Raw genomic sequence first — 22,898 nt, forward strand, 5'->3', positions numbered from 1 at the left:
TTGTTGTCACAACCTATTGATATAACAGGGTACAATGGGGAACAGAAACGGTAAGTTAGGGAAAGAAAAGAAAAAAGCAAGCAAGCCTGAGGCTGCATGTGCTATAATAAGAATTGGGTGCTCCTATGACCGCCCAAACATCCAGTTTATGAAAACCTCATATGGCGAGGATTATTTGGCACAGTTTGGCGTATGGGTAAAGGACTTAGGATTCCCTGAGAAGGGCAGTTTTAGTCCCAGGCAGATAGAACAGTTCGAAGAAAAGTTGAAATGGAAGGAAAAAGAAGAGTCTGCAGATAATGTTAAGTTCTTAGGGGACTGGAGGGTGTTTTCTGCATGGAAAGAAGAAACACTTAAGAGAGAGAGTACAAAAGAGAGAAACGGCAGGCAGGGCTCTCACCCTCTTCTCAGTGTTTGAAATTTCAGATGGACCCTGACCTGGAGTCTGCCCCACCACCCCAACACATACTGCCTCCTCAGCAAGGTGGCGCATCATTCCCACAAGCGCCTCACCCACAGAAAGGGGGAGAAGTTGAGACAAAGCAAAAAACTGAGCCTCTGGAATCTCTCCCAGCCTACCAGCCACCTCCAGCGTCAGCACCTCCCCTCGCTTCTCCGTCACACATGAGATCCGGTCTTGCATATGGCGACGGAAGAGACACCCTCCTGGACCTGACCACATGCTCACCAGTGGGTCCACAAGGCCATAACCTAAAGTCTGAAGTCCTTCATCTTCTAATGGTGGAAGTAGCTGGAGCTGACAGCATGCTTCTAGTCCACAGACCCTGGACGACAGCTGACATGAAGGAAAGCATGGCTTCTCTTCCCAATGTGAGAGAGGTAGGAGGAAGGAGATTTGGTAATGAGCTGTTGATATTTTGCAGATAATTCCGGCCAACCACCCATGAACTTCACCGCCTACTCATGACCAAGATGGGTATGGATTGGAACAAGGCTTCCAGAGAGTGGCCAGAAGCCGACCAGCGGATGGCAATAGTGAGTATAGAAATACCCTCACTGCTCTCTGTGCTCGTCTGATCAAAGCTTTTCCCTTGAACATAGACATGACTAAGATCAGTATGTGTAAGCAAGAAGATGGTGAAGTGGTGTCAGTGTTTCTCGCTCGTCTCACTGCCGAGCATGAGAAACACAGTGGCCTGACCAGGCCCGTGACCCTGGCTGCAGTGGAGGGCACTCCTGAGCCTCACCAAGATCGAGCAGTACGCTGTGCATGCAGAAAGGCTGCTGAAAGAGAAGGAGAAGACAAAGTCAACAAAAAGAGACCAAGACCTACACGCTGCCACTCTCACTTTTCTCCAGACTGCTCAGCCTGGACCTAGAGGAAGAGGTCGAGGTAGGGGCCGAAGCAGGATGATCTGGGGTGACCCGTCCTGGATAAAAGGCACAACCTGCTACAACTGCAATCAGAAGGGACGCATTGCTCGAGATTATCTCCACAGTAGCAAACAGAGGCCCCGTGAGGAGTACAGCAAAGCAGACTGACGGGCGGACTCTGGGAACAGCCCCATTCCACACAGAGAACAGGGGAGGTACAGTAACACACACACACACACACACACACACACCTGATGATACACATACACATACGTAGACAGGAACATTCACATAACGTTAAACACATTAGTAGCAGCACCTGCATGCAACAGCAAGACTACACAGAAACACCCAATACACCAGTCCAGATAGATACACCTGAAGTTGCATTAAGTTTGTTAAAATACACAACTACTCCCTTCTCTAAACTCCCTTTTATGCCTGTCACTGTATGTGGGCATGTGTTGACTTTTTAGTAGATTCTGGAGTGGGACACTCAGTCATACAACATGGGGTACTTCCAGTAGACCCACCGCTCAGCTCAAATTCGATTCAGACAATGGGTATCTCAGGACGACCTGTAACCGAAACTTTCTCTGTCAACCTCCCGTGTAAAAGCGAGGGAGGAATAGTTACGTTCCACTCATTTCTCATCTCACATACATGTCCAGTAAATTTGTTAGCATGCGATTTAATGTGCAAATTAGGAGTAAATCTCACGTCCACTCCAGATAGACTAACTATTGAAGTAAGTGAAATGTGCGGTGTGCAGTATGGTCTTGGAAGCCCCTTGTATGTATATGTCTGGCGGCTCTGCTCAGATCAACTCACACAAACTCCCAAACACCTTGTACAGCTCGCACACTTGAACACCTCATCAGTTGACACAGATTATATGAAAGAGGAAGATTTGCATTGCACAGCACATGTTCACCAAGGGCAAGATGTCGAGTTTGAAAAGACTTGATTTGCAGACCCCCACGCACGTGAAAGATTGACCCTCAAAACTACATATTGGTCTAAACATTATTGCGCTGTGCAGGTCCATCTTACTCGTTGTCCAAACAGCTGCATCAATGTTCATCGCAGTGTTCTCAAACATGTTATACGCTGCCTCGTGTATAACATTTCTATTCTCTGCGTTTCTGTGTGTTGAGCTCAAGTGGCCTAGTGTACTGAGAAAAGTTGTTTTCCCACATGCTGTAATCGCCTTTCTGTGCCCTTGGCTGGTGATAAGCAGGGTGTCTGGGTTCTCCCTAACCACGCATATGCCTGCACATCCCAGAGCACGCCAGGTGCACGCTTTAACAAAGCTTCATAGAAAGTCTCGAGCCAATCATGTGAAGACGCGAGCAGTAAGCGAATGCCTTTAGAGTATATTAGATAACAACCACTAAGACACAACTCAGAGTGCGTACTCTCGGCATCACTGAAGTGGTGTCTTTTCTTCTTCTTTTTTCCTTTCCTGTTTTATATGATCTACTATAATAAATAACTGAAAAGACAACTGCTAAGCGTTCTGAAGTGTTTATTAGAAGTTTCCATTACACTGCTGCCCAAAGTAGGGCAACTGGTTGAGATAAACGATTACCACCTGGTGGCCTTAACATCCCATATTATGAAGACCCTGGAGCATCTGGTTCTCCACCTCATGAGGCCAGAGGTCACTCATGCACTGGACCTCCTCCAGTTTGCCTACCAGGAGCACATTGGAGTGGAGGATGCATTCCTTTATATGTTGCACAGGACCTACACATACCTATGTGAAAATCTTATTCTTTTATTTTTCAAGTGTTTTTAATACAATCCAGCCCCTCATATTGAGAGACAAGTTGGAGGGTATGGGTCCCCCTGATGTCCTGGGTAACAGACTACTTGACAGAATGACCTCAGTTTGTCAGGTTGGGGAACTGTGTCTCTGGCATGGCGAGGTGCAGCACAGGGGCCCCATAAGGGACCATCTTAGCACCATTCCTGTTCACACTCTACACGGCGGACTTTAAATACAGCTCAAAATCCTGACACATGCAAAAATACTCTGATTATACAGCTATTGTGGCATGTATCAGGAGTGGACAGGAACAAGAATACAGGGACCTTGTGGAGGACTTCAGGGACTGGTGCAGTAGGAGTTGCCTCCACCTTAATACCTTTAAGACCAATGAGATGGTGGTGGATTTCAGAAGATGTAGGCCACCCCATCTGCCAGTCTCCGTACAAGGACAGGAAATTGAGGTGGTGCACTCCTATAAATACCTGGGGGTCCTATTGGATGACAAGCTGGACTGGTCCCTGAACACTGATGCTCTCTACAAGAATGGGCAAAGCCACCTCTTCTTACTGTGGAGGCCGAGGTCCTTTGATTTGTGTGATGAGACGCTGCACATATTTTATCATACTATGGTGGCTGGTGTCCTCTTTTATGCTGCTGTGTGTTGGGGTTGCAGCCTGACAGACAAAAACACTAAGCGGCTGGACAAGCTGGTGAAAAAAGCCAGCTCAGTGCTTGGCAGGAGGCTGGACTCACTCAGTGGAGAGGGGTATATTGAACAAACTGAACGCTTTAATGGATAACAGCAGACACCCTCTCCACAGCCTCCTTATTGGGCAGAGGAGCAGCAGTGGCAGGTGGCTCCTCTCATTGTGCTGCAGATCAGAGTGGTTCAAGAGGTCCTTTGTCCCCACTGCAATAAGACTTTTTAATGCCCTCTAATGCCTGCATGTTCTCCCCGTGTCCGCGTGGGTTTCCTCCGGGTGCTCCGGTTTTCCCCACAGTCCAAAGACATGCAGGTTAGGTTAACTGGTGGCTCTAAAATTGACCGTAGGTGTGAATGTGAGTGTGAATGGTTGTCTGTGTCTATGTGTCAGCCCTGTGATGACCTGGTGACTTGTCCAGGGTGTACCCCGCCTTTCGCCCGTAGTCAGCTGGGATAGGCTCCAGCTTGCCTGCGACCCTGTAGAAGGATAAAGCGGCTAGAGATAATGAGATGAGATGAGAGAGAACCAGGAAGCGAAATGCAGGCTAGATGGAATTCACGTCCCGAATTAGCACTGACCTGGGAGATAAGAAATCTCCGAAGTGGAAGTCCGGGCGGAGCATGACATTGAGTCCAGCACTCAGACTCGAGTCTGACCCGTCCCCTAATTTTAATGACTTGTGACTTGACTTGGACTTGAGCAATGATGACTCAGACTTGGACCTGGACTCATGCATTAAATGCATTCGGACTTGTAAACTGGAGACTAGGACTCTGATTTTTTCTTTATTTTTTGTAACATGCCATAATAATTCGGCATAGGATATTTATATCAACATTAAGTTTTATACTAATTTTGTGCAAGAGAATGCACATTCACCTGTTCATATGTCATGTTCAGGAACAAACTAATGTTAATGACGCTAAAATGCCTGGAGAGACGCCCCTACGATTGTCTGCTTTGCTTATACAGACTTCTCGTGCAGTGGGAAAAAATGCACTGCTATGTGTTCCATATGTAGAAGAACTATCGAGGAGACGACGGGGACAACCTCGAACTTCAATCGTTATTTGGTAAGACTACCCAGAGAAGGAAGTGACACGCGATGTTCATTACTCTGTTGATAGCGGGGCTTGCTTGCTGAACTAGTTAGTGTTAACCCTGTCTCGTATTATTTGCCCTGTTGATAGTGGGCAGGGCTTGCTGAACAATAAGCAAGCTTTTTATCTGTAGCCTATTAACTAAAATGGGGCAGTTGAGCAATAAGGTTAGTCCAACACAGTAGCAGAGACAGTTTCACATAAAGGCAGCAAGAGCCATCGTCAAATGGTGTGGCTGGAGTCTTGTTCTCGGACTCGACTCAGACTCGACTCGGATCAATAGTGGACTCGACTCGGACTCAACTCGAAATTTTCTTTAATGACTTGGACTTGAACTCGAGACTGGACTCGGACTGGAGGTTTAGTGACTCGACTACAACAATGCAAGGGATCCAGATTTGATACTGATACAGGAAACCTAGATTGGGTAAAGACATAGGAAACCCATACTGGGCAATGAGACATGGGACACAGATTGGGTAATGACTGTGTAACTTCAGGAATGGGTGTGAATCATCTAACAACATGTAGAAAACAAGATACAGACACGGGGATCTAGATAAAATAACAGAACCCAGAATGGGTAATGACATAAGAGATGGACTGATACAGTGCTCAGCGTAAATGAGTACACCCCCTTTGAAAAGTAACATTTTAAACAATATCTCAATGAACACAAACAATTTCCAAAATGTTGACAAGACAAAGTTTAATATAACATCTGTTTAACTTATAACGTGAAAGTAAAGTTAATAATATAACTTGGACTACACATTTTTTCAGTTTTATTCAAATTAGGGTGGTGCAAAAATGAGTACACCCCACAACAAAAACTACTACATCTAGTACTTTGTATGGCCTCCACGATTTTTAATGACAGCACCAAGTCTTCTAGGCATGGAATGAACAAGTTGGCGACATTTTGCAACATCAATCTTTTTTTCATTCTTCAACAATGACCTCTTTTAGTGACTGGATGCTGGATGGAGAGTGATGCTCAACTTGTCTCTTCAGAATTCCCCAAAGAAAATAATTTCTTTACACCACAAAGGTGAAGGCTACAAGAAGATCAGCAAAGCTTTACTTATCAGTCAGAATACTGTAGCAAAAGTGGTACAAAAATTTAAGAAAGATGGAACTGCAACCATCTCACAGAGATGTCCAGGTCATCCACGGAAGTTAACACCTCGACAGGAGCATCTTCTGATGAGAAGGGTTGAAGAAAATCGGCATGGAAGTTCACTGCAGTTATCTAAAGAAGTAGAAAGCCAAACTGGGGTGACTATTTCCCGTGACACAATACGGCGTACACTGCAGAGGAACGGCATGCATGGATGCCGTCCACGAAAGAAGCCTCTCCTAAAGCCCAGGCACAAAAAAGCCCGCCTAGAGTTTGCCAGGGCTCATGCTGACAAAGATGAAGACTACTGGTACTCTATACTCTGGAGTGATGAGACCATGATAAATGGTTTTGGAACTGATGGCTTCAAAACTGTATGGCGTCGCAAAGCTGAGGAATACAAAGAAAAATGCATGGTGCTTACAGTGAAACATGGTGGTGGCAGTGTCCTTATGTGGGGCTGCATGAGTGCTGCTGGTATCGGGGAGCTGCATTTCATTGATGACATCATGAATTCACAGATGTATTGCTCTATACTGAAAGATAAGATGCTACCATCACTCCGTGCCCTTGGCCGTTGTGCACTTTTCCAACATGACTAAGCACACATCTAAGGCCACTGTTGGATTTCTGAAGAAGAACAGGGTGAAAGTGATTCAGTGGCCAAGTATGTCTCCTGATCTGAACCAAATCGAACACCTATGGGGAATTCTGAAGAGACAAGTTGAGCATCGCTCTCCATCCAGCATCCAGTCACTAAAAGAGGTCGTTGCTGAAGAATGGAAAAAGATTGATGTTGCAAAATGTCGCCAACTTGTTCATTCCATGCCTAGAAGACTTGGTGCTGTCATTAAAAATCATGGCGGCCATGCAAAGTACTTGATGTAGTAGTTTTTGTTGTGGGGTGTACTCATTTTTGCACCACCCTAATTTGAGTAAAACTGAAAAAATGTGTAATCTAAGTTATATTATTAACCTTATTTTCCCGTTATAAGTTAAACAGATATATTAAACTTTGTCTTGTCAACATTTTGGAAATTGTTTGTGTTCAATGAGATATTGTTTAAAATGTTACTTTTCAAAGGGGGTGTACTCATTTACGCTGAGCACTGTATATATCACAGAGGATACAGATCAGGTAAGAGGTAACAACACAGCAGATGCAGATTGACTAATAACATAAGCCTTGTTCAATGGGTAATAGATCAGGTCCCAACACCCACTGAATGCTCTGAACTCCATCTCTGTAATATGAATATGAATTTTTAAAAATACTGTCAAAGGTTAAGTCAGAGGATTAATGCAATGGCCTTGTATTAACCCTGCGAGTGTGTGTGTGTGTGTGTTGCATTTGTCTTTTCTCTAGAAGACGAATGCGTCACACTTTATTTTCACCCTTGAAGAGATTTGCTGGAGGATCTGTTTCTCAGGTTCTCCATGGTAACAGGAGACTTGTTTATACAGGCTGACTGTGAAATCTGATTTACCGAGATCTGCAATGGCACGACACACATTTCTCTTCTTTCCTTTCTTTCTTCACATCTCTCTTTTCTTGCCATTCATTTTCTTTCTTTCCTCTTGCACCATTCATCTCTCTTATTCATGTACGATTTTTTAGTCATCCCTCTTTATTTCTCTTAGCTGAAATAACCCTCTTTCTTTCCTTTCCATCTTTCTCATCCGCATCCTCTCTACTCCTTCACACCCTTCTCATCCTCCTTTACTCTTTATTGCTTCTTACATCTTCTCTTTTCTTTCTTTCTTTTTTTCATGTCTTCATTTTATTCTCCCTCTCCCCTTCTCCTCCTCTTCTCTCTCGTTTTTTGTCTCCCTCTCCTCTCCTCCCTCTCCTGAATAAAACAAATAAGTTTTATTCCTCTGTTTTCTTCTCATCTTTCTCCTTTTGTCACATCTCCTCTGCTTTAATTTCGTAAGTCTTCTTTTTGTCCTCCGCTCTAGAGTATTCCTCAGTTTGTTCCTCTTGAGGAACCTGAAAGGTTCTATGTAGAACCGAGGCTTTCCCTTTCACAAAACGTTCCACATAGAACCCCGATACAAAGCTTGAACTTTAAGACAGCTTGAACCTTTGTATCCCTCCTTTCTCTCCTTTATCCCCCACCTTTTTTTGCTGTCCTCTCTCTTGTCCTGTCTCTCTGAGTTTCCTTACCCTTTTTCACTTCTGTCTCTGCTGATCCTGTCCTTTGTATTCCTCCCTGCTTCATGTCCCATGCTCTCTCTCTCTCTCTCTCTCTCTGTCAGTGCTGAGCTGGTTGAGGATGTAGTTTACTTGCTTGCTCTGTCAATCTCGTCTCTAACGGCTCCATTAGACACAGTTGTTTATGCGAATGGGAAGTGAAATTTTAATCAAGCGGACTTCAGTCACACCTGCTGCTCACCGCCCACACACCTTTCCCTCTCTCACACGTTCCTTCTCTATCTCACAAACACTTGTTAACTCTCTCGCACTGTCACATTTGTTCTCTCTTGCTTTGTTCATTTCTATCATTCTCTCTCTATAACTCACACAAACACATCCACATTCATTTTACTCTTACTCTCTATTCATTTCTCACTCTTTCTTTTAATCATAATAAATCCTCTCTCTCTCTCACTTTCTCAATACACAAACATTCTTGAATGCATATATCTACTCTCCTTTTCTCTCACTTTCTATCTTATACGCATGCAATCTCTTGGTCAGAATTTAAAATTCAGAGCATTTATACAGCACAATCCGACATTTTCCATTTAACAGTTCTCATCTCATCTCATCTCATTATCTCTAGCTGCTTTATCCTGTTCTACAGGGTCGCAGGCAAGCTGGAGCCTATCCCAGCTGACTACGGGCAAAAGGCGGGGTACACCCTGGGCAAGTCGCCAGGTCATCACAGGGCTGACACACAGACACAGACAACCATTCACACTCACATTCACACCTACGGTCAATTTAGAGTCACCAGTTAACCTAACCTGCATGTCTTTGGACTGTGGGGGAAACCGGAGCACCCGGAGGAAACCCACGCGGACACGGGGAGAACATGCAAACTCCACACAGAAAGGACCTCGCCGGCCCCGGGGCTCGAACCCAGGACCTTCTTGCTGTGAGGCGACAGCGCTAACCACTACACCACCGTGCCGCCCCCATTTAACAGTTATTCCACAAAATCGAGTCGTAAATCAGCTGATAGCTGATGAGGCACGTAGCACCGAGTTGTCTATAATCCGTGTACAACAAGATTGAGTGGAATAACTGTTTTATTATTTCCATATTCACTGGATTTTGAGAAACAGAGCATTTTTATTTTTAGCAAATTCGATCCATAAAAGCTTTATGCAAAACATTTGACAAAATCATTTCTGCTTAGAATGTAAACAAATCGGCGAAATGACAGGAGCAATTTGTGGAAAATGCTATTATTATTATTATTATTATTATTGAAAAATAAAAAAGATGCGTTCTTACCATCAAAAACTTTTATTCCATATTTTCTTGCTTTTTTTGGGGGGGGTGTCTTCTTCTCCTTTAGGGTTTTTTGGCAGTTGGCAAACCAACTTAAAGGTGCATTACTGCCACCGACTGGGCTGGAGTGTGGAACAGTAGATATTGGGGGGAAGACAACAAAACTATATTCTTTTAGCTATTTCTTTTATCTCATCCCAGCTGACTACGGGCGAAAGGTGGGGTACACCCTGGACAAGTCGCCGGGTCATCACAGGGCTGACACATAGACACAGACAACCATTCACACTCACACCTACGCTCAATTTAGAGTCACCAGTTAACCTAACCTGCATGTCTTTGAACTGTGGGGGAAACCGGAGCACCCGGAGGAAACCCACGCGGACACGGGGAGAACATGCAAACTCCACACAGAAAGGCCCTCGCCGGCCCCGGGGCTCGAACCCAGGACCTTCTTGCTGTGAGGCGACAGCGCTAACCACTACACCACCGTGCCGCCCCCATTTAACAGTTATTCCACAAAATCGAGTCATAAATCAGCTGATAGCTGATGAGGCACGTAGCACCGAGTTGTCTATAATCCGTGTACAACAAGATTGAGTGGAATAACTGTTTTATTATTTCCATATTCACTGGATTTTGAGAAACAGAGCATTTTTATTTTTAGCAAATTCGATCCATAAAAGCTTTATGCAAAACATTTGACAAAATCATTTCTGCTTAGAATGTAAACAAATCAGCGAAATGACAGGATCAATTTGTGGAAAATGCTATTATTATTATTATTATTATTATTGAAAAATAAAAAAGATGCGTTCTTACCATCAAAAACTTTTATTCCATATTTTCTTGCTTTTTTTGGGGGGGGTGTCTTCTTCTCCTTTAGGGTTTTTTGGCAGTTGGCAAACCAACTTAAAGGTGCATTACTGCCACCGACTGGGCTGGAGTGTGGAACAGTAGATATTGGGGGGAAGACAACAAAACTATATTCTTTTAGCTATTTCTTTTATCTCATCCCAGCTGACTACGGGCGAAAGGTGGGGTACACCCTGGACAAGTCGCCGGGTCATCACAGGGCTGACACATAGACACAGACAACCATTCACACCTACGGTCAATTTAGAGTCACCAGTTAACCTAACCTGCATGTCTTTGGACTGTGGGGGAAACCGGAGCACCCGGAGGAAACCCACGCGGACACGGGGAGAACATGCAAACTCCGCACAGAAAGGCCCTCGCTGGCCACGGGGCTCGAACCCGGACCTTTTTGCTGTGAGGCGACAGCGCTAACCACTACACCACCATGCCGCCCCTGTTTCTTTTAAATACTTGATAATTTTTGTGGTTTTGTTTTCGAGTCAAGTTTTTATTTTGTCCTCAGTTGGTTCAGCAAAATGATCCACCATTTTGTTTTTCTCTACTCACAGTATATGAGCTGATATCCTAGTAATAGAGTAGCCAATCAGAGCTCACGACTCCTCATATCCAGTGAATGTGGATAGAATAAATCAAATTATACTGTATTATCAGCAACAACTCGAGTAAAAAGTAGACTCTTAGAAATAGTTATATAAATTTCCTAATTTCGTAGCACTTGACACGTCCCCCTTTTGCTTCACTGACAGCATGTGCTATCTGATAATCCATGTTGAATAAAATCTGAACGTCTAAACACGTGCTTCAATGGAAGAACTAAAACATTTTGAATGAATGATAAGTATCACCAATTTGCTTAAGTTTAAATAGTGACTTAGAAATGGTGCAGAATCTTAAATATTGAATATTCAAGATAATTTTGTTGTACACTTCTCAAAATTCTAAAAAAAAAAGTTCTGTTAATTCCACCTTTCTTGCTTTTCTTCCAGCTTCAGATGGAAATATCCTGATGATCCTGATTAAGAGACAGAAAAACTGTTTGATATGAACATCAAATGCAAGTACAGTGGTGATGATACAGAGATTTATTATCACACTGGTACACCCTGAACTAACAGGGAATCAGACAGAAAGCAATAGCAATATGAAACTTTTTCCCAGAGCTTCAGGTTAATCCTACAATAATTAAAAACCTTGGGATGATGATTATGCATTGCAACTTTAAAGCTCAACTGCTTTTCAGATTTCTCAAGTGTAGGTCATAAAAAGAATTTTCCCGACACCCAATTATTTTTGTTTAGTGGACCGAAAGCTACTGAATTCAAATCACAGACTTCCAATTTTGTTAGGTTTTTTTTTAATAGAACAATTAATGACTTCAGATTCACGTGTCCCTAAATTCTCTGCTATTTTTCCCTGCTTCACCATGACCCAATTCAAGATACTACGTCATGCATCACGTGGTGGGCTTTCCCTGTTCGCACAAGGCATTGTGGGATACAAATTTGAAACAGAAGAGAAAAATGGAGGACGTGAATGTGTGAATGAAACGTGAAAGACCGACTACAGTAACGGAAAGAAAGCGAGAAGAAAAGACGTTATGTTCTATACGAAGGAAAGGAAACGCAGGACCAAACTAATAAATATGGGCGCTCAGCGAGCACCTCGGTGTGATCAGCTGTTCGTTTAGCGACAGAATGATGGAACTGTCAGTGCACGCTCAAAGGGAAACCTGTAGATGGCAGTAATGCAACACTGTGGATGCCAGCTGCTGTAAAACCCAAAAGAAGAAGAAAAAGGTAAACCTGCACATCCGCACATGGACTTCCTCTGTCTGTTTGACTGCGCCAAGCGAGCGATTTCATGCGCATTATTTGCTTTAATCCCCTCAAATTAAATAACTTCCCAGCCACAGAATGGCCTGATATTTTGTGAGATATTACAAAAATAAACAGATATCACAATGACCACATTTCAGACGGAACTAAATTTCACCGATTTTATGAAATCGAAAGGCCGTCTATTTTTAAACTACGTCATAACCAATAACTTAAAGGACAGATTTCTCCCCATATTCTGAGAATGACTCAAGCACACTTTCAGTAAAATCACAATAGTGCACTTTATATTCACACCAAATTGGCACTTTATCAAAGTAATAGAAGCAGTGCAGTAGAAACTGTAATCCTGAAGACATTTTCCATTTAAACACTGTTCAAAAATTCATGAAGATGACCCGGAGGTTCCACAAGAGCAGGTGTATAAGATTAGATAGAGACTGGGGGGGGGGACATTCTGCACAAATGAAAGGTTTAATTTACAGTATAATGAGTCATGTTATTTGAAGACCAGATTATAACCCATTAAGCAGAACCATAATAATTACTCCTGACATAATAATCAATACTGATGTTCCTGTGTGTGGGTGAGTGGTGAGCACGCAGATAGATAAATACTCAACCTTATAGCCTTCACATCACTCTTCACTCAATTAACAGTGAATGTTATCAAATAGTTTTGTTTTTAATTTCTGTGAAGTTTGGACTTTCTGTGACCTTCTCGATTTCAGAAACATCTGTTTGTTGTGCCATTTGGTATATTAAGGCTTTTTACATACAGCTGTATGTTGGACATAAGTGGATTTCAGCGTACACACACATGTACCCTGGTGTAAGCAATGTACAGCTCTCAATATTTACAAAGCAGCGGAGTGTGTACTGAGCGAAGGGAATTAGTGGAGGACAACATCACGTTCAGAACTCTTTTTGTTACAAGTGTTTATTATTGAGAAGCATTCTTATAAAATTAATTTTCTTTAAGATTGTTTCATTTTTCATTCTTTCCAGCTGTTAGATATATAATAGGAGGTGTGGCCTGTGTGTGTGTGTGTGTGTCAGTATCAATGGAGGAGGTGTGGCCTGCATGTCTGTCATTCTCAGTGAAGGAGGCGTGGCCTGCATGTCTGTCATTCTCAGTGAAAGAGGCTTGGCCTGCATGTCTGTCAGTCTCAGTGAAGGAGGCGTGGCCTGCATGTTTGTTATTCTCAGTGAAAGAGGCGTGGCCTGCATGTCTGTCAGTCTCAGTGAAGGAGGCGTGGCCTGCATGTCTGTTATTCTCAGTGAAAGAGGCGTGGCCTGCGTGTCTGTCAGTCTCAGTGAAAGAGGCGTGGCCTGCATGTCTGTCAGTCTCAGTGAAGGAGGCGTGGCCTGCATGTCTGTCAGTCTCAGTGAAGGAGGCGTGGCCTGTGTGTGTCAGTCTCAGTGAGAGGCGTCACCTGTGTGTGTCAGTCTCAATGAAGGAGGTGTGGCCTGCATGTCTGTCAGTCTCAGTGAAAGAGGTGTGGCCTGCATGTCTGTCATTCTCAGTGAAAAAGGCGTGGCCTGCATGTCTGTCAGTCTCAGTGAAGGAGGCGTGGCCTGTGTGTGTCAGTCTCAGTGAGAGGCGTCACCTGTGTGTGTCAGTCTCAATGAAGGAGGTGTGGCCTGCATGTCTGTCAGTCTCAGTGAAAGAGGTGTGGCCTGCATGTCTGTCATTCTCAGTGAAAAAGGCGTGGCCTGCATGTCTGTCAGTCTCAGTGAAAGAGGCGTGGCCTGCATGTCTGTCAGTCTCAGTGAAGGAGGCGTGGCCTGCATGTCTGTCATTCTCAGTGAAGGAGGTGTGGCCTGCATGTCTTTCATTCTCAGTGAAGGAGGCGTGGCCTGCATGTCTGTCATTCTCAGTGAAAGAGGCATGGCCTGCATGTCTGTCAGTCTCAGTGAAGGAGGCGTCACCTGTGTGTGTCAGTCTCAATGAAGGAGGCGTGGCCTGCATGTCTGTCATTCTCAGTGAAGGAGGCGTGGCCTGCATGTCTGTCATTCTCAGTGAAAGAGGCATGGCCTGTGTGTGTCAGTCTCAATGAAGGAGGCGTGGCCTGCATGTCTGTCATTCTCAGTGAAGGAGGCGTGGCCTGCATGTCTGTCATTCTCAGTGAAAGAGGCATGGCCTGTGTGTGTCAGTCTCAGTGAAAGAGGCGTCACCTGTGTGTGTCAGTCTCAGTGAAGGAGGTGTGGCCTGCATGTCTGTCAGTCTCAGTGAAAGAGGTGTGGCCTGCATGTCTGTCAGTCTCAGTGAAGGAGGTGTGGCCTGCATGTCTGTCAGTCTCAGTGAAAGAGGTGTGGCCTGCATGTCTGTCAGTCTCAGTGAAGGAGGTGTGGCCTGCATGTCTGTCAGTCTCAGTGAAAGAGGCGTGGCCTGCATGTCTGTCAGTCTCAGTGAAAGAGGCGTGGCCTGCATGTCTGTCAGTCTCAGTGAAAGAGGCGTCACCTGTGTGTGTCAGTCTCAATGAAGGAGGTGTGGCCTGCATGTCTGTCAGTCTCAGTGAAAGAGGTGTGGCCTGCATGTCTGTCAGTCTCAGTGAAGGAGGTGTGGCCTGCATGTCTGTCAGTCTCAGTGAAGGAGGCGTGGCCTGCATGTCTGTCAGTCTCAGTGAAAGAGGCGTGGCCTGCATGTCTGTCAGTCTCAGTGAAGGAGGCGTGGCCTGCATGTCTGTCATTCTCAGTGAAGGAGGTGTGGCCTGCATGTCTTTCATTCTCAGTGAAGGAGGCGTGGCCTGCATGTCTGTCATTCTCAGTGAAAGAGGCATGGCCTGCATGTCTGTCAGTCTCAGTGAAGGAGGTGTCACCTGTGTGTGTCAGTCTCAATGAAGGAGGTGTGGCCTGCATGTCTGTCAGTCTCAGTGAAAGAGGTGTGGCCTGCATGTCTGTCAGTCTCAGTGAAAGAGGCGTCACCTGTGTGTGTCAGTCTCAAAGAAGGAGGTGTGGCCTGCATGTCTGTCAGTCTCAGTGAAAGAGGTGTGGCCTGCATGTCTGTCAGTCTCAGTGAAAGAGGTGTGGCCTGCATGTCTGTCAGTCTCAGTGAAAGAGGCGTGGCCTGCATGTCTGTCAGTCTCAGTGAAGGAGGCGTGGCCTGCATGTCTGTCATTCTCAGTGAAGGAGGTGTGGCCTGTATGTCTTTCATTGTCAGTGAAGGAGGCGTGGCCTGCATGTCTGTCATTCTCAGTGAAAGAGGCATGGCCTGCATGTCTGTCAGTCTCAGTGAAGGAGGCGTCACCTGTGTGTGTCAGTCTCAATGAAGGAGGTGTGGCCTGCATGTCTGTCAGTCTCAGTGAAAGAGGTGTAGCCTGCATGTCTGTCAGTCTCAGTGAAGGAGGTGTGGCCTGCATGTCTGTCAGTCTCAGTGAAAGAGGCGTGGCCTGCATGTCTGTCAATCTCAGTGAAGGAGGCGTGGCCTGCATGTCTGTCATTCTCAGTGAAGGAGGTGTGGCCTGCATGTCTGTCAGTCTCAGTGAAGGAGACGTGGCCTGCATGTCTGTTATTCTCAGTGAAAGAGGCGTGGCCTGCATGTCTGTCATTCTCAGTGAAAGAGGCATGGCCTGCATGTCTGTCAGTCTCAGTGAAGGAGGCGTCACCTGTGTGTGTCAGTCTCAATGAAGGAGGTGTGGCCTGCATGTCTGTCAGTCTCAGTGAAAGAGGTGTAGCCTGCATGTCTGTCAGTCTCAGTGAAGGAGGTGTGGCCTGCATGTCTGTCAGTCTCAGTGAAAGAGGCGTGGCCTGCATGTCTGTCAGTCTCAGTGAAGGAGGCGTGGCCTGCATGTCTGTCATTCTCAGTGAAGGAGGTGTGGCCTGCATGTCTGTCAGTCTCAGTGAAGGAGACGTGGCCTGCATGTCTGTTATTCTCAGTGAAAGAGGCGTGGCCTGCATGTCTGTCAGTCTCAGTGAAAGAGGCGTGGCCTGCATGTCTGTCAGTCTCAGTGAAAGAGGCATGGCTTGCATGTCTGTCAGTCTCAGTGAAGGAGGCATGGCCTGCATGTCTGTCAATCTCAGTGAAGGAGGCGTGGCCTGTGTGTCTGTCAGTATCAATGAAGGAGGCATGGCCTGTGTGTGTCAGTTGCAGTGAAAGAGGTGTGGCCTGTGTGTGTCAGTCTCAGTGAAGGAGGTGTGGCCTGCATGTCTCTCACTCTCAGTGAAAGAGGCGTGGCCTGTGTGTATGTCAGTCTCAGTGAAGGAGGTGTGGCCTGTGTGTGTCAGTCTCAGTGAAGGAGGTGTGGCCTGTATGTCTGTCAGTCTCAGTGAAGGAGGTGTGGCCTGTGTGTCTGTCAGTCTCAGCAAAGGAGGCATGACCTATGTGTATGTCAGTCTCAGTGAAGGAGGCATGGCCTGTGTGCCTGTCAGTCTCAGTGAAGGAGGCGTGGCCTGTGTGTCTGTCAGTCTCAGCAAAGGAGGTGTGACCTGTGTGTCTGTCAGTCTCAGTGAAGGAGGTGTGACCTGTGTGTGTCTATCATTTCTAGTAAATGAGACATGGCCTCTGTGTCTGTCACTTCCACTGAAGGAAGTGCCGCCTCTCAAAGATATATTTCAGAACTGAACTGTATCAACAACACTGCGTATCGTCGCTCTGAAATGCATCATATTGAACAGTTGAATGATTTCTCTTATTCTACAATACATCAGATTTCTGGTGGGTGGGTGGAAGGGCATACATGTGTGTGCTTTCTGCGTGCCTGCGTGTGGGAGAGGTTGTGAATGTGTGAATGGCATGTATAAGAAAGAGAATATGTGTGTGTGTGTGGATTGGTGTGTGTTTATATATGTACAGTGTGTATGTATGTATGTATGTATGTAGGGCAGCACGGTGGTGTGGTGGTTAGGACTGTTGCCTCATAGCAAGAAGGTTCTGGGTTCGAACCCAGTGGCCGGTGAGGGCCTTTCTGTGTGGAGTTTGCATGTTCTCCCCGTGTCTGTGTGGGTTTCCTCTGGGTGCTCCAGTTTCCCCCACAGTCCAAAGACATGCAGGTTAGGATAATATGGGACGGCCTTGGGCTGAGGTGCCCTTGAGCGAGGCACCGAACCCCCAACTGCTCCCCGGGCGCTGTTAGCATGGCTGCCCACTGCTCTGGGTATGTGTGTGTGCTCATTGCTCACGTGTGTGTGCATGTGTGTGTTCACTGCTTCAGATGGGTTAAATGCAGAGAGGAAATTTCACAAGTGTGTGGTGAATAAAGTTGTGCTTTCTTTCTTTGTTTTTGTATGTAGCTATGCATGTATCTATAGTATAGTACAGTATAGTATAGTATGCCTATATGTACACTGCCCAGCCAAAAAAAAAGTCACCATTTGGATTTAACCCCTTCAATGCCCTTGGACGAGTCACGTACGTCATAAAATCTTTTACCGCTGTGCCTTCTGACGGAAGAATGTTTTAGGCATTGACTGTAATTCATATGTGCCACTGTGAAGTAAAAGTAATGTGCCATGTAAGGTACATAAAAGAAGGTGTTTATGACGAGTAGCATACATCATAAGGCACAGCGGTAAAAGAGTTCATGATGTACGTGACTCGTCCAAGGGCACTGAAGTGGTTAAATAAGCAAATAGTTAGGAGCCTTTGACTGGATAATTACTGCCATGATTAATGTGTTTCAGCTGGCAACAATTCTTTTAACCCTAACTGATGCAGTGAGTAGCTTCTCATTTCTTTAACAAACATGTTGGAAGATGTATCCCGTGCTCATGGAAAAGATATTACTGTGTTTCAGGAACTCAAATCATTGGCCTGGATCAAGCAGAGAAAACATCGAAGGAGATTTGAGCTGAGATGACTGGAACTGGGCTAAGAACTGTCCAATGCATTATTAACACCTGGAAAGATAGTGGTGAACCATCAACTTCATGGAAAAAAATGTGTTTGGAAAAAGATCCTGACTGACCATGATCAGAGATCACTGAAATGCTTGGTGAAGTCGAATCATAAAAAAAATCAACAGTAGAACTTACGGCTATGTTTAATAGTGAAATGTTGTGACTGCATAAGTTTATTGAAACACTGCCACGGCGAATGCACGCTGTAATCAAAGCTAAAGGCGGTCCAACCAAATATTAGAGTACACACTTTTTTAGTGTATGTATGCATGTATGGATGTATAGTACAGTGCCCTCCACAATTATTGGCACCTCTTGTAAGGATCAGTAAAAAGGGTTAGAACAGATCCACTTTTTGGTAAAGTCGCTTCATCTCACACTGAAAAAATGAGAAAAATCCAACCATTAATTCAAATCAATTTATTCAGATAAAAACAAATCCCTTATCAAGAAATAATTATTTTTAAAAAACAGATATTGATCCCCACAAGGTTTGACAATGGCTTGACCTTGTGGGGATAGCTGTCTGGTTCCCATGAAGAAAACTGCAACTTTTATTTTTAAAAAAAGAAAAAAAATGAAAAGGAAAAAAAGATCAAACAACAAACAAAGCATGCTTTTTTTTTACCAAGTTAAAAATATTTTACTTTTTTTTACTTTCCTCCAACATATGTGAAGCCAATCAGGTCAATCTTTTTTCTGCTCCTACTGTGCCCACATAATACACTTGGACAATAGTATATTTATTCATTACTTCATGAAAAAAAAAATTGCCTTTTCCATATTGCCATGTTTTACTCCTTTTTATCTTTGTACCGCCCACCCTCTTTGTGTTGCCCCTCCTTTGTGGTGCTCTTCTCATACCTCTTTTAAATGTTTTCCGTACTTAGTTCTGTCTGTTTATCTATTCTCTTCGAGGGTACAGTGCTCAGCATTTGTGTATTGTTGCTCTTAGATTTTAAACTGTACAGTGTTCTTGGGTATCTTGCAAAGCGTTTATAAATCAAAATTATTATTATTATTATTATTATTATTTTTATTATTATTATTATTTACCCTCTTCCCCATACCATGGTGCTTGAAAGTTTGTGAAACCTTTAAAATTTTCTATATTTCTGCATAAATATGACCTAAACCATCATCAGATTTTCACACAAGTCCTAAAAGTAGGTAAAGAGAATCCAGTTAAACAAATGAGACAAAAATATTATACTTGGTCATTTATTTATTGAGGAAAATGATCCAATATTACATATCTGTGAGTGGCAAAAGTAAGTGAACCTTTGCTTTCAGTATCTGGTGTGACCCCCTTGTGCAGCAATAACTGCAACTAAACGTTTGCAGTAACTGTTGATCAGTCCTGCACACCGGCTTGGAGGAATTTTAGCCCGTTCCTCCGTACAGAACAGCTTCAACTCTGGGATGTTGGTGGGTTTCCTCACATGAACTGCTCGCTTCAGGTCCTTCCACAACATTTCCATTGGATTAAGGTCAGGACTTTGACTTGGCCATTCCAAAACATTAACTTTATTCTTCTTTAACCATTCTTTGGTAGAACCACTTGTGTGCTTAGGGTCGTTGTCTTGCTGCATGACCCACCTTCTCTTGAGATTCAGATCATGGACAGATGTCCTGACATTTTCCTTTAGAATTTGCTGGTATAATTCAGAATTCATTGTTCCATCAATGATGGCAAGCTGTCCTAGCCCAGATGCAGCAAAAAAGGCCCAAACCATGATACTACCACCACCACGTTTCACAGATGGGATAAGGTTTTTATGCTGGAATGCAGTGTTTTCCTTTCTCCAAACATAACACAGTTATGACCTCGCCGACTATTATACGCCTTGCTCTTGGAGTGATCTTTGTTGGTCGACCACCCCTGGGGAGGGTAACAATGGTTTTGAATTTCCTCCATTTGTACACAATCTATCTGACTGTGGATTGGTGGAGTCCAAACTCTTTAGAGATGGTTTTGTAACCTTTTCCAACCTGATGAGCATCAACAACGCTTTTTCTGAGGTCCTCAGAAATCTCCTTTGTTTGTGCCATGATACACTTCCACAAACGTGTTGTGAAGATCAGACTTTGATAGATCCCTGTTCTTTAAATAAAACAGGGTGCCCACTCACACCTGATTGTCATCCCATTGATTGAAAACACCTGACTCTAATTTCACCTTCAAATTAACTGCTAATCTTAGAGGTTCACATACTTTTGCCACTCACAGATATGTAATATTGGATCATTTTCCTCAATAAATAAATGACCAAGTATAATATTTTTGCCTCATTTGTTTAACTGGGTTCTCTTTATCTACTTTTAGGACTTGTGTGAAAATCTGATGATGTTTTAGGTCATATTTATGCAGAAATATAGAAAATTCTAAAGGATTCACAAACTCTCAAGCACAACTGTACATAAGCTCACATTCATACCCATGGCTTATTGTTTCACTGTGATTGACAGGGGAGAGAGAGTATGTCATCCCTCCTATCCAGGGAGTACAGTAGGTGGTGTAGTGGTTAGCACTGTCACCTTACAGCAAGAAGGTTCTGGGTTCGAGCCCAGCGGCCGGCGGACGCCTTTCGGTGTGAAGTTTGCATGTTCTCCCTCTGTCAGTGTGGGTTTGCTCTGGTTTCCCCCATAGTTCAAAGACATGCAGTTAGGTTAATGTGGGGTGGCCTTGGGCTGAAGTGCCCTTGAGCAAGGTACTTAACCCCTGACTGCTCTCCAGGTGCTGTTGTGTGGCTGCCCACTGCTCTGGGTGTGTGAGCGTGTGTTCACTGCTTCAGATGGGTTAAATGCAGAGGATAAATCTCATTGAGCTTGAAGTGTTAATGTGACAAATAAAGGTTTCTTATTCTACAGCAGAATCTGCTCTCTAGACTACTAGCTTCAACATTGTTGGGATTCAGACTCACGATGTTCGTATGATAGGTCAAACACTTTTCTTTTGAGTCATGAGACTGTATTTAATCCCACTCCTGCCCTTTCTCAAAGGAATTCTGACCAATCCCACCCATTCCTGCAGACACCCTTGGCCAACCTCTCCTAGCAACTGTAACCAGTACAGGGAGTGCAGAATTATTAGGCAAATGAGTATGTTGACCACATTACCCTCTCTATGCATGTTGGCCTACTCCAAGCTGCATAGGCTTGAAAGCCTCCTACCAATTAAGCATACCAGGTGATGTGCATCTCTGTAATGAAAAGGGGTGTGGTCTAATGACATCAACACCCTATATCAGGTGTGCAAAATTATTAGGCAACTTCCTTTCCTTTGGCAAAATGGGTCAGAAGAGGGATTTGACAGACTCAGAAAAGTCAAAAATAGTGACATATATTGCAAAGGGATGGAGCACTCTTAAAATTGCCCAGCTTTTGAAGCGTGACCATCGAACAATCAAGCGCTTCATTCAAAATAGTCAACAGGGTCGCAAGAAGCACGTTGAAAAAAAAAGGCGCAAACTAACTGCCCGTGAACGGAGGAAAGTCAAGCATGAAGCTGCCAAGATGCCACTCGCCACCAGTTTTGCCATATTTCAGAGCTGCAACATCACTGGAGTGTCAAAAAGCACAAGGTGTGCAATACTTAGGGACACGGCCAAGGTAACAAAGGCTGAAAAACGACCACCACTGAACAAGACACACAAGATGAAACGTCAAGACTGGGCCAAGAAGTATCACAAGACTGATTTTTCTAAGGTCTTATGGACAGATGAAATGAGAGTGAGTCTTGATGGGCCAGATGGATGGGCTCGTGGCTGGATCAGCAAAGGGCAGAGAGCTCCAGTCCGACTCAGACGCCAGCAAGGTGGAGGTGGGGTACTGGTATGGGCTGGTATCATCAAAGATGAGCTTGTGGGACCTTTTCGGGTTGAGGATGGCGTCAAGCTCAACTCCCAGTCCTATTGTCAGTTTTTGGAAGACACCTTCTTCAAGCAGTGGTACAGGAAGAAGTCAGCATCCTTCAAGAAAAACATGATTTTCATGCAGGACAATGCTCCATCACACGCATCCAAGTACTCCACAGCATGGCTGGCCAGAAAGGGTCTAAAGGAAGAAAGATTAATGACGTGGCCTCCTTGTTCACCTGATCTGAACCCCATAGAAAACCTGTGGTCCCTCATCAAATGTGAGATCTACAAGGAGGGGAAACAGTACACATCTCTGAACAGTGTCTGGGAGGCTGTGGTTGCTGCTGCACGCAATGTTGATCGCAAACAGATCAAAACACTGACCGAATCCATGGATGGCAGGCTTTTGAGTGTCCTTGTAAAGAAAGGCGGCTATATTAGTCACTGATTTGTTTTTGTTTTTTTGTTTTTGAATGCCAGCAATGTATATTAGTGAATGTTGAGTTGTTATATTGGTTTCCCTGGTGAAAATAAATGAGTGAAATGGGTATATGTTTGTTTTTTGTTAAGTTGCCTAATAATTATGCACAGTTATAGTCACCTGCACACACAGATATCCTCCTAAGATAGCTAAAACTAAGAAAGCCCTACTCCAACTTCCAAAAATACTCAGCTTTGATATTTATGAGTCTTTTGGGTTCATCAAGAACATAGTTGTTTTTCAATAATAAAACTAATCCTCAAAAATACAACTTGCCTAATAATTCTGCACTCCCTGTATAAATCCTTTACTGAGTATGAACGAATAAACATGGTGTTGCACAAGCAACCCACCACATCCTTAATGCTCCAATTTTAATGAACATGTCCTTCACTGGTCCAAAAAACTAGTAAGGAAAATGTGGAAGTTTAGTATCATACAAACTGTATGTCTAAATCATTACATGTTCAACTTTTCTTTATAGGAGCCAAGCAAATGTTCTCATAAGGTCA

The sequence above is a fragment of the Neoarius graeffei genome, chromosome 9 (genome assembly GCF_027579695.1).
Source record: "Neoarius graeffei isolate fNeoGra1 chromosome 9, fNeoGra1.pri, whole genome shotgun sequence".
Classification (NCBI taxonomy): domain Eukaryota; kingdom Metazoa; phylum Chordata; class Actinopteri; order Siluriformes; family Ariidae; genus Neoarius; species Neoarius graeffei.